We start from the raw sequence: 17,608 nt of genomic DNA, 5'->3' as shown, positions 1-17,608 counted from the left end.
GCCCTTTGAAAAATGGTTATAAAGAATTATGAATATTATTATAGTGTGGTTTTGAAGGGCTCTTTGTTATGTTGCCTACATTCAAATGAAGACTTGTTCTTAAAATCTTCAATGCATCCAAGTGAAAATCAGTTTTCTTGACTGTGGGGAAAAAAAGACAGAACAAAACCTCAAGGTGCACTTCATACAACCTTCTTACTGTAAATAAGTTGCCAAATACGTTTAAGTCTAGATTAAAGGATTTCTTTTTTTGTGAATCACTTAATTTTTTTCCCCAAAACAAAAAATAAGAACAAAACACACCTCTCTTGCACCATACATACTACAATCAGGTATGTTTCTGAGTTTCCAGCAAATGACCCTTGAGATGGTCCAAAAGCTCCTCTAGAAGTACCTTGTAATATTTGACCACCTGAGCAGCAGAACTCAGAACTGTCACCACCTTTCCCCACAGGCGTCACGGATTCAAGCGGCAGTGACCTCCATATACAGGACATGTCAGGACAGGGCAGGACCCAGGGATACCAGGACAAGGAAAGCAGAGGATCCTAACTGAGCACCAACATCTAAGAAACATCCTTCTTTAGCATAATAGACAGAGAGGAAATGCATTTCTAAACCACAGCCACATGTGGAAACTCCCAAAATACACATACAAAAATGATCATAGTGTCACCCGGGCAGCTGGTACATAAGTTTTCTGTTACAGCATCTACAAGGTGTTGTACACCCCATTAAAGAATATTTAAGTGAATCATTCAGTTTTGTTCCTCATTGATAATAGTTTAGAAATTTAGAAATTCTGCTATGCAATATACTTCAATACCCCCAAATGTAAAGAAAGAGGAAGCAAAACTAGAAGTGTTCAGCTTCGCTTTTACACCAGTGGAGAAAATTTCACACAAATCAAATGGAGTAAAATCTTAAAGGGATACCGATATCATATTTTAGACAGTCAAACAATACTCTTCAAAGCAAACACTAACACAAAACATGAATAAACAGGAAGCCAGTAACCACCTCGGTATCTTAATTAATCTTAATGTTAATGCAATAACAAAAGCTAATGACGAATTCTACTGTAAGTCTGGGCAACTACAATGTGCAATAAAAGAAGGTCTAGGCAACTGTGGTCATCATAAATATAAATCATTCTCCTTAGTGCCTTAATTATTGCTCACGTTTCCCCAATTGCGATTAGGGTACTTTGATTAAATACCTAAAGGTGCTTAGGCATTTTGTTGAAGATGAAAGCTTGCTATCTTTAAAAAAATGGCTGGATGAGACCCTTCATCATTCAGGTACTGCAAAGTAGATGGGCCAAATAACCCTACTTTGTTTGTAACTGATCTAACCTACTTATTAAAGTTTTAGCCAGTGAACTGATGTTCCACACAGCTCAGTTTGCCAGATTTGGTGTCTCCAGGTCACTGTGAAATCTTACCACAAGATGTAGCTAGGTTGAGCATTTGTATGCTGAAATAATCTTAATGAAGAGTTAAAAGTGAAGGTACTTGCAGGCATTTTTATATTCAGAACCAAAACCAAACGCTTCTTCTACAGTTTACATTTTCATTTCACTGAAACTGAATCTGTAAAATGTCCAAAAGATTCCTATATGATTACACAAATTAATTAACCATGAGGTCAGAATTGTTAGAATTAAATACAAATCTCTTCTTGGAAACATAAAATATTTGATCTCCTTACTTAAGCCCAATTAATACATGTATTACTTACCTTACATTACACAGATAACACACAGTGTTTCTTAGTGGTGGACACATACTGTACAAGGTAACATTATTTCCCATTAGGCTGACATAATGTTTTAAAGCTACATAGAAAACAGAAACAGCGGATAAACTGAATTGCAAATACAAAAAAAGCATTTTCCTGCTGTTTTCAATTAGCTTGATTAAAAATTGATCGCCGTTTTCGTTAGTAAAAGCTCAATCTATATCTGGAGGATTACACTCAGCTCTGGCTTTATGGTCCAATTAAGTTTTCTGTAATATCAAAATTAAAACACTTAAATTGCACATGCTTCATAGTTATACATGAGAATAGAAGCAAATCAATAGGGTTCATTCAACATTCCCAGAGGAAATAAGAGGGGCATTTTAAGTCAACATTACTACACATAAAGTAACAATGTATAAGTAACACATATACATAAAATGAACCAGTGAAATGTCACTGCAGTTAGCTCCTGGGACTCTGTATATAGAGTGTAGGTTCAGTCCCAATTCAAGGTCACTCTATATACAGAAGTCAGAGGTCATGGATGCGTATGGAGATACTGTATGAGCAATTTAAGATTCCATCAGGCATCTCTTATTGCTTATGGATACATGCTTTAAAAATCTGGATCCATCTAAGATGTGACATGTCCTTGCACAATATTCAATACATCATCGACCCTTAAAACATCACAAGAACTAATTTCCCCACCACGAGGGAAAATATGAAACCAAGTAATGAGCCAGAAATTATGTATGGCCACACATACATTTAAACTATAAATTTCATTTTGACTTTTTACATTTTTCTTTTATTGAGGTATACATGCCAGAGTTAATTTGGAGTCTTATATCTACTGTTTTATTGATTAAATGTTAGCATGACTGCAAACCATTTGGTTATGCAACTAATCATGTGCAGAAACTATAAAATCCCTCTTTTTTTCCCTGGTCATGGTTGAATATTTGCTTGAAATTTGTTATGTGACTGTATCTCCTTAGAAAGACAGGTGTATTTATTCTGAAATCATGTAAATAACTATTATTGCACACAAACAGAAACTATTCAACTAATTATTTAACTTATCAAAGTAATATTGTTTATCTGGAGTACTTCAGGTCATAGTAATATGGGTGAATATGTAAGCAAATTAACATATTTGTGTTTAGTTCTTGCTGACATTGTTTATCTGGAGTACTTCAGGTCATAGTAATATGGGTGAATATGTAAGCAAATTAACATATTTGTGTTTAGTTCTTGCTGACATTTAACAATACAATTTCAATGAATAATATTCACTTTTATAAATGTAGAATGTAGCATTAATGAGATGGGGGAATACTTTTTCAAGATACTGTAGATCTTATTGATAATGAAAAGAAAAGTTAAATAGTTCTCACTTGATATGACAAGTGATTGAATTAAAATGAGTTCTAGTACACATTAAACATTACAATCTACCTTTAAAACTCTTTCCCCTTAGTATAAAGAATATTTTTATAAGATCTCAAATTATTATTATATTTGATTCTCATTAAATACACAAATAATAAATTAATTCATTGAGACAAACCAATGTTCACAAATGTTACAGTAAAATCTAGACTTCTAAATATAGTTGTAGTATTTTATACTATGACCTTGATTTAAACTCAGAAATAGTCTCTTACAGTATGTTAGTACACATTACACATTTTTAAATTGCTTTTAGTGACGTATCTTGAGCAAGTTTTTAACACTATCAGACATTCTTTTCAGGAGGTCCAGCAATAATTTCATATCAGTAGGTTCAAGCACATGTCTGATAGTCAAGTTCAAAACATTAGTCAAGATTCGTCACTTAAAAGCCAATCTAATTAATGAGTATTGTGTACTACCATACAGTAAGAACTCATTGTTCTTTTCTCATTGAAAGTATTAGGAGATTTATTAAAGCGATACTTACAGCACTCCTGTGGCTTGTGTGTAAACGCTATATAGTTGAAGAGCTTTTTGAAAGGCTCACTCTTCACTTTGCTGGTAAGAGGAAGGTCATACTATTAAAGCACAAGCTTACCCACATCTTCACACACTAATTATGTAAGGACATATACATTATTTGTCAAATGTAACCATGTTATTCAAATGTATGTGATTAGAGTTTGTTAAAAAAATATTGCTGTATTTACTAGAAATAACCTATATTCTACATCACAGTGTGAATTAGCACAGCATAAAATATGGAAAAAAATAATGTATTCATAAAGATATTTTTGCTAAGGTAAATATGTATTTAGGAATCAGTGATGAAACCACTTGCTTCTGTGTGTTGTAGTCCCTTCTGTGAATTCAACAGGCTGCCAAGAAAACTATGTGTGGTAAGCCTAGCCAGCAGTGTTGAGTGTTGAATTTCTAGAGTATGTTAAGTGTCAGCCTGAGAAGCTGGAAAATTTTTTTTCAAAGATGAATTCTGAAAACATTCATGTATGCAGGATTTCAGAAAATAAATGTATTTAGCACAACAAATGTTTGTTTTTGCACAGTAAATGTGCCATAGGCAAAAGTAAATGATGCCAAATCAGACTCAGTTCTTGACTACCAAATGAAACTCAATCATATTTGTACAAGTCCCTAATTGTCTGCATAATATGGAAACTGAATAGACTGGACTCATTCTACTCAGTTACCCAGTTTAGGAATTGATTATATATAGACAGCTCTTTTAAGGATTATCTTGCAATATTTGGTTTCTAATTATAGAAAATATAGGTTTACAAAGAAATAACATCCATCTGTTCAACTGATTGGCTTGTATAATAGACGCCAAGTACTGACGTCTTCTGTATATATCTGCTAACCTACAATATAGAACAGAAGAACTAGATGGGTGAATATTAAGGAAAGAAAGCTACAGTATAAACCTGTCTATTAATATAGATAACATTTCTATACAACACACTGCTATTCAAATCAATTGATATTTTTTTATTGGTTTCTGACCAGACCACAGGCAAATACTCAAATAGCAATGAGACTCAATACATACATATAGGTTTGCTCATAGTAAATTGGGGAAAAAAGAAGGATAATCACCTGGATATTCTAATACGCTTCTATGACTATATCATTAAATGATTTACACTGGTGTTGTTCTCGGAGCAGATGAAATAGAGCAGAGTTTTACCAGCTGGCTGCAAGTCTGTCAGATGGTTTCATTCATTTCCATAATAACTGGAACTAACTGAGAGTGCTAATATTCCTCTAAAAATATTCTGTTTAGCAAAGCATTACCTAATGTGGAACTTTCAGAAGATAACTTGATGCTACAGGGCTCTGCATTGTGACATCCAGTATGCATGCATTACAAGGCACAAAAAACCTTTAGATCAATTAACTCCAACTAACGTATTTAATATAGTAGCATGCTTAATCAAGACATTTGTATTTGATAAGTATGTAGAAATTGACAGTACTTTAAGTGAATGTGCATCAAAATCAAACTTCCTGACATTAAAAGAGTACTAAATTTAATAAACCATATATCATTGTAAACATTTTAAACAGCCAATGGAAATTCCATTGTATATCTTCCATTTTGATTTTTTTAAAGAATATTTAAATAAACTAAGAAAAGCTCTCATGTGAACTAACATCTGAAAATCCAATGTACTTCGGCCAGAATAGAAAGGATATCGCACACATGGGAGGGAAATGCTAGAGTTTCCCAAGCAATGTTTTTGAAAATAGTTTTACATCTTTAAATATTTACTGCAATGCATTTATGTTAGGAAAGCATTTCAATTTGAAACCTTCCACGAAGCCTTCCATCGATAAATCCTGATTTTCTGTAAATAGGCTGGTGAAAGTTTTTTTGAGAACATAAAAAGCAACCACCCAAGTGGAACATCTTTTTCTGCGATGTTAAGGGAAAGATGGGTAAATTTCATACTATGTAGGAGTTATGATGCAAGCCACATTGTTATACATAAAGAACTGCATTGAGATGCGCCTCAGATCAACATGAAGAGCATTTTGCTAATATGTGACTTTAAAAGGAACATTATCTTAACATTATTTTCATATTGCTTTCAATCTTTTCTTCCTCTGCTTATTACATCTGTTCATGAATAAGTTATTAGGCTCTTCAGCCCCTAGCTTATTACTTGTTTCATTCTTTCTGTATCTATATAAACTTTCATGATGCGTTTATGGGAGTTATGAGACCATGAAGGTCACTATTGCAATATTTTTTTATTCTTAAGACCAAATGCTCTTTGGAAAAGTTCATTTAAATATGAAAACATATTCATAGAAGCTGCCAGACAGATGATTTACACAAAAAATATTTTGATATAACATATAGATACTACTTGCTAACAGCTCTTCAGTCTATAGCTCACCATAATGGACAGTTTAATATTATGTATGATAGGAAATTTTGCTGGTGCTGAAATTTTAATCCCTGCATGTTTTATTGTCTGTGTGTTTATAAAAATGTACATTTTTCCACAAAATGATTGTTGTTAAAACTCTACAAATAAAATGTGGTAAAGGACCACTGAGGGTGTCATTAGTGTCTAGAGGAATGATGACAGTGGTGGTGTTGTTGTTGATGACAGTAGTGCACTTCAAAGCCTTACATCACGTAACACTATGACAAGGTTTTTAAATATCTGTCTCATATTAATAGAATATAATTTAATTAATCTTTAAATTGGGACAACACTCACAGTCATGAACCACTGACCTTGTAACAGGACCTTTTGAAATGCCAAAGCCTTGTTATATTAAGCATAAATGCCAACAGTTATCAGTTATTAAACATGAAAAACAGAGTATCCACTTTGTTATCTTTTTTTTAACCAACGCTGTCTTTGGCTGAAATGTCTTACACTTCCAAGTCATCTTATAATATTGTGTTTCTCAGACATTTTTCTCTTCTCATGCAATTTTGTCATGTATCCCTAGAGCAATTTTATCTTTATGGGAAATGCAGTCATTTTTTGAGATGCACGCGCAGATAAAATGAAAGACTTCAGGCATTGATTCACTGTCTTATTTATTGAATTCCTGGAAGTTTATGTGGTGCTGAGAAAACTAAAAGAAAAATTCCCTGTCATCTCATAATGCCTCTGAAAACTTTGATGACATCTTCATAGGTATGGATCCTGTGAGATGTGAAACCCTGTATTAATTTTAACCAGTGGTATAGTGCAGAATGGCTACTGTGCAAACATGATAAATGTTGCATCATTGTCACATTTCTTTATTAAATAACACACATGTAATCCATAAGTTATAATACAGCTAGAAACAGAACAAGACAAAGAAAAATGCCACTTCATGACTCTCACTAGTTATAGTAATGTCATAGTTACTACGATGCTTGCTTTAGCAATGCTACAACTAAAGCTATGCTAATGGTTATACTATTTATGTGTAGATTTCCAAGACAACATTAGGAAAGAATGTACAATGTCATGTTTGTAATCCAAATATTAAATTCATTCAACAATTCCAAGTCAGCTCGCATATATTTTGATAATAAAAACCTTCAACAGCGTGTAACCAGCAACAGCTCTTTGTATAAAGAACATAACAATGAACTACACAAATCTCTGAAGAACTTACCCCTAATGGAAGGAGGTTTTACTAGAAAATTGCTTCTCCTTAAAAACATGATGCATCCTAGATCAATTTTTAATTAGCAAATTAACCGTGTAGATATAATGACTCAGTCTTAAATTCCCTGTAATCTGCAAAACATACAATAACAAGGTAATTGTGATAATACTTTTTTTCCCACATTAAGTCAAATTAATGTATTTTGAGGATCCTTCTTGGATACATCTGAATAAGATGAATATTTCATAGAAAATTAAACCAAATTATTGTAGTGCTATTTTTAAAATGGACTTTCTCAGTTCTTAAATGGAATATTTTCAGATATATCATGTCCTACTAAAACTAGGTTCACTTAAAAAAAGCATTAGCATGTAATTACTGTTGAATATCTGTTGTTATTGTGTCCAGCCCTCCTTATACAGCTCATTATAAAAGCACTAAATAAAGGGATCAATGTTTCAGAGTCTGATTTGATACCTCTAACTTCCAGAAGTGGTTAAGTTTAATTGTTTATCCTAAACAGAAAAGTCAGATGAGGACAAATTCTCATTTGTAATGATGGCCTTTTATGCAGCAGGGTTTTTACTGTAATAATTTCAGCAAAGCACCTTCCTTGAGGGTACAACAGCAGTATCTCATGTACCACTTGAATCCTCAGCCCTGCAGTCCAGAGCCTTAACCAATACTCTTCACTGCTGTGAACTGTTTGTTAGAAGCATTTCAGCTCTACACATGAAGATGCACAGCTGAAATATGACTGATGCAGATATTCTCAAGAGGCTGTGTGCATTCTCAAAATATTTAATTTAAGGTGAGGAATTTTAATTAAATTGGTACGCTAGAGGCTTTGACAGTTATCGGAGGGAAAAAAAAGTGTTTTATTTCCATTAAAAGCAATTCTGTAGTCTTTGAATCCTGAGGTATGAAATTCCCAAACACAGTTGTGTAAAGAAGTGCTCAGACCTGAGATAAAATTGTCTTGACTTCCCTTTTCTACAAGTCACTCAATCCAAAATCAATCAGAGGTTCTTCTGCTGTAGTGCTAAACTACCCAATTCAGTAACCAGACACCTCACTCAGGATAAGGAGTTCATGTGTCACAACCTAAAATGTTGGCACACAGAAGGCTAAGTTCAGAAATTCAGATAGATCCATTTACACAAGCCATAGATGTTATTTATAGTGACACTTATATGTGTAGGATTTAAGCTCGATAAAGTATTCTCATTGCTCAAATACACTGTGACACGATGGTTTAAAATGTACCATGGACCATCCTCAAGTCTCCTGTAGTTTGTTGTGATGTGCACTTATAACTCAAACAACAGAACACAAGTAAGTATGGTGGAATAAAATGGATGAAAGAGTAGTTTTACACAGCTGTTAGCATAAACCTTTTGTGCTTTAGACAGTATTCATCATTACACTGCTCTAAGTGCTGAGGATGACAAAGGACAAGGCAGTTTCAGTGTCAGCCTTTCGTGCCATCCCAAGCACACAAAAGAAAGCCCACAGGAGTATTTGTTCCTTCTAGGAAACCCCAAAGGAAGGCTTAGAGGAAGAAAGCTGGATGTAGGAGGCCTGATTTCCACTGTAACATCAATGTTTTTCAGATCTCTGAAAGTAGCGTTCAAGCACATTGACTCCTTTATTGTACAATATGACATCCTGTCAAGCACACACCTTCAGTAATGTGCTATACTGTACTTTTATTTAAAGAGTAAAAGTAAACGCATAACTATAATAGCATTTTACTGCCCCTTTTCAGAAATTAAGCTTTAAAATCAGATACTTTTTCTTTTGCTTTCTGAGCCAATTCATTCATACAAATGACAAGCCCTCTGTCTGAATCTCTCCCAAAAATATAGGTCTGCTTACACTTACTTTAAAAGGTTTTAACAGCTGTGCAACTGAACACTTTTTGTAACTAGTGTGCAGCACATGTGAAGCAACATAATGAAATTACTCATTTGCAATTTACTTCCTTACAGTACGTGCAATTGGATTTCAGACCCTTCACAATGACTAAACACTCCAAATCTGGACATACGCCTGTTTGAAAAGTTTGAAACATGAAAGTTCTTTTTTTTTTATCAAGACTTATGCCTTGATGACACTATTTGAAACTTTGTGGCTATAATGGAAACATGAACGTTTCAGATACATTGCAATAAGCACAACTGTTCTGCTACAGTATAAGCACAGGCGAGCCACGTCACTTCCGTTTGCCAATACTTGCTTGCAGCCAATGGATGTTCCTTTTAACCTCTGTAAATTCTTGTTAAAAATTACAAGGGGGAGGAAATCAGTATCCCTTCTGTACTGTTAGGATGTTGTCAGTGATTTGTCAGGTTTCGGAATATTTTAGGATACCTGTCCTAATTCTCGAACCCCACCTTCAAAACCATTCTTTTTTTTTTAACGTTTTGCTTCTCAAAACACAGATGGATTAAGGTCCTGAAATTAAATTGTGCTAGGATGATGCTTTAAAATAACTACAACTTTATTTTTTAGGGGTGAGCATTACATGCACAAATCATTCAGTAGAGTTGTATGCATTCTGATGCTTATTTTAGCATAAGGGAAAAACTCTTTTCAGCAATAGATTTCATACAGCAGCTCCATGCAAAAGAATCCTCTGCTCATTGATTGCTTTTTAAGTGGCTATTATAATGCAGTAGACCATGTCTCAGTTTCTATTTTGTAATAAAATGTTAAACTGTGAAATTGCTTTAAATAGATGTTTTAATACTGAAATGTATGTAAAATATTTCATCACTGTGTAATTTCTCTTATTTTCGTCTTATGTCAAAATTAGAAACCCAACATAGTGTAGTAATATCTATTTACAGCTACATGGAAAGGAAGGAGGTTTGCATATTTTGGACATTTTCATTATAAACGGTTTACATTTCATGCCATGTGCAAGTTATTGTTTGAAATTGTATGCATAAAACATCAATTCAAAAATGCAAGATTAGATATTTTTTCCAAGGAGCACAATCATTCTATGCTTGTATTTGAGCATGATAACCAAAAATTAATGATTAACCTATAAATGTAGAATGTGCATTTATTTAACTGCTCTGCATAACCAAACAAATTAATACTTAATTAAATTCAGTCAATGTTGAAATTTGGAAGTAAATGAAACAGTTTTATAAGAAGAATACAAATAATGATAACATATTTCACAAATGGGGAATATTTTATTAATGCCAATGTACCCTTTGAGGAATATATATTTCTTTAAAAAAATTGTGAATTGTTGCTTTTCATGTTTGTATCACCCTAATGACAAATTAAACACATTAGTCCATAAAACAGTAGAAATAAACTAGCCATTTTGTTCATAGTCGCATTAAAAAGAAATCATTTAATGACTCATTTATACATATTTAACTCTGATTGTGGAACCAATGGTGTAATTTAATGGGATATGAGTTTACCTTTGGGTGTTGTTTCTCATTCTGTTTCATCCAATAACATTTGACTATAATGAAATTTACTGACTCTTTCAACTTAGAGACTTAATGCCTGTATATTCAGGTTATATACAAGAACATTAAACTATGGCTTTCTATTTTTGAACTAATTTTAACCCCATATTTATTTCTGTAAACTGCTAACCTGGTGCCTCAAGGTCATTGAAGGAGATGAAATAAACCTGCAAGGTACATCTTCTTTGTTTTAAAGGCATCTTTATACTTGTTTATTTTTTTTCTACGTGCTGCGAAAATACATGCCAAAAAAGTGTCTCTTCATTTCTCACTTCCAGGCCACATGATAGCACAAGAGTTAACAAATTCTGCAGCCAAGAGCTATAAATGTAGCAATACCCTGCTGCTTTTTATTTTGGGAAGTCTCTTAAACCTGAAATGTGTAAAAATAGAAATGCTCTTGTTTGAGTCTTTTGATTGAATGCTCAATTTGTAATACATTCTAATATGAACGCAGTTCTGGTGTAATAATCAAATCTAAGAAAATAACCCTTCATTTTCAAGATTTTGTACTGTATTCTTTCCATTTATGATCTAAATACATTGACAGAAAATTAACATATTCCGTAGGTGTGTAATTGAAGGCGTTGCCTAACTAATTAATGTTTCAATCTAAATGTGATTTTATGAGAGTTAAGAAGTACTATAGTTCCATTAAACTTCGTCACATCGTTGTGCTCAATTCCACCCACTCCAGAGCTTTAACATACTGCATAGTCATTGTAGCAGCCTTTCAACAGACAAGAGTTTGAAACCATGTTAGCTCAGATCAAACAAAGTGGAAAATTCACCCCATTGTGCAATTCCTGATTAAATACAATATAACATTTGTTCCTTAAAAGATTATCTACAGTTAAAATGGGAAATGCATTCTCTGGGGGAAGATGCATATCACGTTTAAAAAGTCACATTACATTTATTGAGTTAATTATGATATTTACGGCTTGATTTATTGCTTCTGGAGCTTTCTGTTAATATGATATCAAGCTAATGGGCAATCAACATCTCAGTGCTAAGACCACAATTTATACTATTGCCATGCCCTGCAAGAATTTAATGATTTAAGCCTGTTCATTTAATCACACATCATAAAATTACATTCTAGATTATCTAAAGTAAAGATGCACGTTTCAAGTGCAAATAAATTCAGAAATCATTTTCTCAAAGAGCAGCATGTAGTACCAAAATTTAATTAAAGGTCTGGTCTGTGTTTCAATGGCACTAGGCAAGCCTTTTCTTCAGAATGAGCCCATCAGAGGGAGTGTCAAGGTGTTAATCTTTGTTGATCTAGCTGTGCCCAAGCATGTTTTACAGGATTGGTGTCCATTTTCTATAATGATAAGAACAAGGTTTTCCAACATCTGTGATGGTCCAGCAGCACTTGTTACAGTCAGACTTTGTAGTTACAGACAGCTACAAGGTTGCATTATCCCACAAAAATACAGATATGCTCCATCTCTTGCCAAGGTTAATATTAGTTCATCTGTTGATAACTCACAACCTTCAGAAACAAAGTACCATCTACCAGAGCCAAGAGCACCACAATGGCACCCGCCTAGATTCCTAGGCGCCCGAGAGCCCTACAGATGAAGAAGCCCTGTGGGCCTGCCACAGCCTGAGTGCTGTTTCTGTATGTAGTGCCCCTTGTTTCCCCACTATACCTCACAAAGCCATTCTTAAGCATTGCTGGCTTACAGTTTTAAAGTTGATATTCCCTGACAGTGTTATGATTTTATATACACAGACTTAAAAATGACCAAATAGAGTAATACAGTTTTATTATAGTATAATTGTTTCCATTCTTTTAGAAAAGTGATATAATCTAAAATAAAGGAACCTGAATGAATGTCACAGAGCGAGACATAAATCATTAAAGGCCATTCTTGGATCCCCATGATGCTCTTTAGATTGGTTTTACTGAGAATTGATAGACCAAGTGTGATCTTTTAATGCCCAATTTTAAGGCTTCCTATTGCATCATTTCATATGTATAAGATGTGCATAAACCCTCCTTAGAAAATGTGTCCCATCTTATCACCTTGTCAAGGAGTTCAGTTAAATTACTGCCCTCATTATCCTCAGATATCCTTGGAATAAAGAGCCTTTGTAATATACAGTACCTTATTTCAATGCAATGCATTTAAATAAAAAAAACATTTTAAATTATTTCTAGAAATATTCCGCTCAGAGGCCAAGAGAAAGAATAAGGGCATATTTAATAAACATGAGCTAATTTTCAAGTCAAAGATCAGATGAATGTTTAAAAGTGCTTTGTTCTAGGTTCAACTACAACCAATCTACAGGATGTGTTACAGCATGAAGTTGAACATTATAAAGGAAATTCAGGTAGTTAGCAGTGTCAGCATGCGTAGGCTGGAAAGGAACAGACAACGGTTTATTCCACGCTGAAAGGAAAAGAAGACACACAACTGGAAAAAGGCTCCACAGCCGAAATATTGTGTCTCTTTTCTTTTCCTTCAGCATGGATTATACCTTTACCTGTTCCATTAAAAAGTAATACACACCTCTGACGAACCAACACAACACTAACTGATACAGTATGTAGTCTGTTACAGTATGTCCTGTTATAAACAGTGATAATTTGGGTTCCAATAGAAGTAGGAATCAAAACGAGCTCTTTCAGATACATTAAAATACACAGTACTGCATAAATACTATGTTAACTGTTATTAATACAAATAACAGTTCAACTGCTGGAAATAAAACTTAATGTGGTCTAACAGGATGTATTAGAACACAGGAAAAAGTCCTTTTATTTGCCAACATTCTTTCTTTAGTTTTAACTTTACTTTTCCATCAACTGTAACCAACAGCATTGATGCTTCAGAATGATAATAAGCTACAAGGCAGATCTGCTGGCATTCTGTATCTAAAATCTTATCAGCCTTCAAGAAACTTTACTAAAACTGAAAGGTTGCCAAAATACTTATTGGGCTTTGAAGCAACTTTGTTTCAAGTGATGTAGAAGGTGAAAAGGAATCAATATACTGTAGCTTTCACACCATATCAATTTATTGGACCAGACTCACAGAACTGAAGCAAATATATTGGTATACTCTCCGTAGCCCCACAAATTCATAAATAATAAAATTATGTATTAATATGCAAATCAGAGTATTAGCCTAGTTCCTTGTACTGTAACTTACAGTGACTTATTCATTATGTATGACCACCTGATAGGAAGAAAGACTCTCACTGCCATCAGAACACATACTGTACCAGTGTGCTGTCTAGCTATAGGATGTTTCTCAGCCAGACATAATGTTAAGGGGGATTAACAGCGGCGGTAGCTCTAAATGCTAAAACTACTTGATAAATGAGATCTCTCGAGACTACATTAGTTATAGCTTTTCATGGTCACATGTCTCTTCAGAGAAAAAACAATTACTTCTGCAGGATTTCATGCTTGTAAAAGCTAAAAGTAATCCTAACATTTCCCAAAAGGCTGGTCTAAAATATTGTTAGCTGCCTCCATGTCAGTCCCATCAGTGAATGGATTCATGGGATCATGATTACACCAGATGTAGGAAATCCCTATGTGTAATCTGTGCCGATGGCCTTCTGTGACCACACTCTACAGAAGAAAAGCCAGAACATGCCTCTGACTAGGCATATGAATAATGCTTGCAGTTAAAACTGAAATCAAAACCATATCATCCCTGCATTTAGAATCTCCCTAAATGGTTCTTGTGTAATGTATTATAATGAACACCAAAAAGAAAATATTAATTAACACAGGATATTGGGACATGGTGATTGGATTTGACACTCATTATGCTGGAAATATTACAGTTTTAATGATGGCTTTTCTGTCCCAGGGAGACTTCCTTAACATTTTCTTACCAAACACAGAATACATTTACATCTTAAGATTGTGCTGTTCCCTTAGTTGTTTAGTATATTTTATTCTCAGACCAGAACCTCATACAATATTCATAAATTGATGTTTTTTTTATTGAGATTGTTATTCAGATAAGCCCTTAATGTAAAGGGAAGAAGCAACAATTAAACATTGCTCACACAAAATCATATCCTGGTAACATCTGTAGTCACAAAGGTTAAGGTAAAGGTAGTTTTCACAGTTGTGCATTCTTTTTTTCTCGCTTCAGAGTTCAATGCTTAACACTGTAATATGAACAAAAAATCAGCTGCTTCTAAAATATGTCAATATTACAGTCTTTATATGTTTGCTCAGCTAACTAAACACCATGCATTCCTTCCCACTGAACAGAATGCATAGTTTGTCTTGCAGCATGCAAACTCATACCTCAAAGCCTTCTTTTATATAGAGAAAATGCTTTGGTTTATTTTTGCATCTAGTTTCAGATAAACTGCAAACCATTGAAAGAATGCAGTGGAGTATGAAAATAATGAGCTTTCTCTCCCACTTCATTCTCCATTGCACATGTCAAATTCTGAATCCTTAAACCCCTAGTATAGCAAAGTCCAGGAGAGACTGCCCATAGAAATAGAGTTTGTTTATTTAATTTGCTAGTCCTTCCAAGCATGGTCAGTCTAGCTCAGCCACTCAACTCTTCTGCAAATGCAATGGCCTTTCTCTTTAGATGTCATTTAGTCCTCAGCACATTTTGAAGGGTAGCATTGTTCTCCCATGATAACAGGGACAAAAAAAAAGAAGAAATCACTTTTCTGCAGCATCAGTGGTGCCTCTGAGCATTATGCAGATGAATTGAGGTCAAGCTGATATAAGGACAATATGAAATTTAAATATTGCATATATACAACAGCGATATTATTTATCATATTTAAAGAAAATCTCCTGTGCTTCAAGAAATGTAGACTTACAAAGAACAAAATGATAGTCCATCATTTTGTGCACGACAGAGTATAAGTACAGTATCACAATTGTAAAATATTCATTGAGACGCAACAAAGTGATTTTACCTTCAGTCAGAAGGTGGTGAAATGGGGGAGTCATTTTCGACCTGACAACTTATGTAAATAATACATTTTGTTTTGACGCGTTTCTTTCTGAACTAACATTCAGAGATCTTACAAAAGTGTGGGAAAACAGTACTTGGTGTTCTCATGAAACAATGAGATGTTATTCACCTGGTTGATAATTTAGTTCTTAGTTTTCCTGTACAGAGTGTTACATGATATACTTGTTAATGCTTTTACTATCACTGTTTTTATCAGAAACACGGACCCCAAATCAATTTATCCACAAGCGTTTGCTTTATTGTAAGCCTACTTGACTCGAGAGTTCAAACCTATACTTGATTTCACAAAGCCTACATGTAAAAAAACACCCACGTGAACCCTTTAATTATAGTGGAACATGTCGTCGATAAAATAATTATCACTCTAAATCACCTGTTAAAATATGAACCTCCGAGATTTTCTGTAGTAATACCAACCCTACATTATGTGAGACGTTAGGATGATTTTGCGAATCACAGAAAGGAGAAACGACTTCAAGCCCACTTCTTTTGTTCTAACAATAGCAAGCAGATGTTTATTTATATTAACTTCCAACCCGATATTTTATTACTGGCTTTAAAATAAGTTTTCAATGTCCTTTCACAGACCTTACATCTTTGTCTAATGTGTTCAAGAATGTGTGCTACAGTACACACGCAGATGGTCTTAAATCCTTTCCCTATTCTCTTACTGTACAGCTAAATACACAGACCGAGACAGAGTAGCATTCCATGCATTGTGTGTGATTTATTTTGTCATCAAACAAGCACAAATTAGTCGGACATCAGTCAAAATGTCCACGTATTCCTAGCTTCGGAACATCCTTCTCATTATAGTTCTTTCCCCAGGTTTTAACACCAATCACTGAGCGATATGGTCATAAAAGTTCAAGGCCTTTAAGAATACAGTGATGTATCGGTACGATTCGTCTCTCTCTCTCTGCCAGGTTTCTTAAGACCTTACAATCACAACCTTGAGTATCCTGGTTGAAAACGTGCTCTCCACATCGTTCAAGCCTGTTTTTCAACCGATTATCCTTATAGTTAAAGAAATGCAGGTTTCATCTTAAATTCATCGAGAGTATTCAGATGTGTGTTCTCTGTGAAGTAATTGTTAAAAGAATGGATAAGCTGAATCATTAAAAAACAGCTACTAAAATTAAACGTTTGTCAATGTTCTTTTGGTAACGCTATTTTTATCTTAATAAACACACATAAAGTTAAGACAGCTCTTTAAACTTAAAACCTCCAAAGTATCACATCGGTACGCCCCGACAATTAAAAAGCTTTACTTGCAACACCTTAAGATGTTTTTAAATGTTCGCGTAAGGATGTACTGTACATACTTCTCCAATTACTTGAAATAGGAACATCGCTTTTTTTCCCCAATAAGAGAAAACGAGAAGAAAAATCCATATTGCTTTACAACGAACACCGGCATTTACCTTAAATGAAGTCGGTGGTTGTGAAGGAATTTGTACGAGTCATCAGTCTAGATTTAGTTGCGCCGCAGATGAACCATCGATTTCACTTTTTAACCCAGGCTGCTCAGGCTAAGGTTGCTGCTTCCGACTATACCGTCGTCTCTCTCATAGAAACGCATCACCAGCGGCAGCCGCTTCATCACTAATTAATTCAGAGTCAGAGAGGAGGGAAGGTTAGAAAAAAGGGTGCCTTTTTTCTTCAGGAGTCCTCGGTTTAACTCCGTCCCTTTCTGAAGTACAGTAGCGAAACGCACATCTCGAGGAATACGAATGCTTTTCCGTGCCTAACCAGCCACACTTGCTGAAGGAGGAG

At 34.4% G+C, this 17,608-nt stretch overlaps 1 protein-coding gene and 1 long non-coding RNA gene across 2 annotated transcripts in view; one reads left to right on the top strand and one right to left on the bottom strand.

The window, feature by feature from the left end:
* Positions 1 to 3,529, top strand: part of LOC107077337 (uncharacterized) — a 24,921-nt gene extending 21,392 nt beyond the window's left edge. The window contains exon 4 of the long non-coding RNA XR_011189425.1: positions 455 to 3,529. This is a non-coding gene — a long non-coding RNA (uncharacterized lncRNA). The remainder of the gene's footprint in view (positions 1 to 454) is intronic.
* hs3st1l1 (heparan sulfate (glucosamine) 3-O-sulfotransferase 1-like1) overlaps positions 1 to 17,608 on the bottom strand; it is a 26,787-nt gene extending 9,179 nt beyond the window's left edge. The window contains exon 1 of the mRNA XM_015346710.2: positions 17,257 to 17,608. The gene's annotated coding sequence lies outside the window, so the exon portion shown is untranslated. The remainder of the gene's footprint in view (positions 1 to 17,256) is intronic.

The sequence above is a fragment of the Lepisosteus oculatus genome, chromosome 4, assembly GCF_040954835.1.
Source record: "Lepisosteus oculatus isolate fLepOcu1 chromosome 4, fLepOcu1.hap2, whole genome shotgun sequence".
Taxonomy (NCBI): Eukaryota; Metazoa; Chordata; class Actinopteri; order Semionotiformes; family Lepisosteidae; genus Lepisosteus; species Lepisosteus oculatus.
The sequence above is the reverse complement of the archived record's forward strand: the minus strand, read 5'-3'. Positions and strand labels throughout refer to the sequence as shown.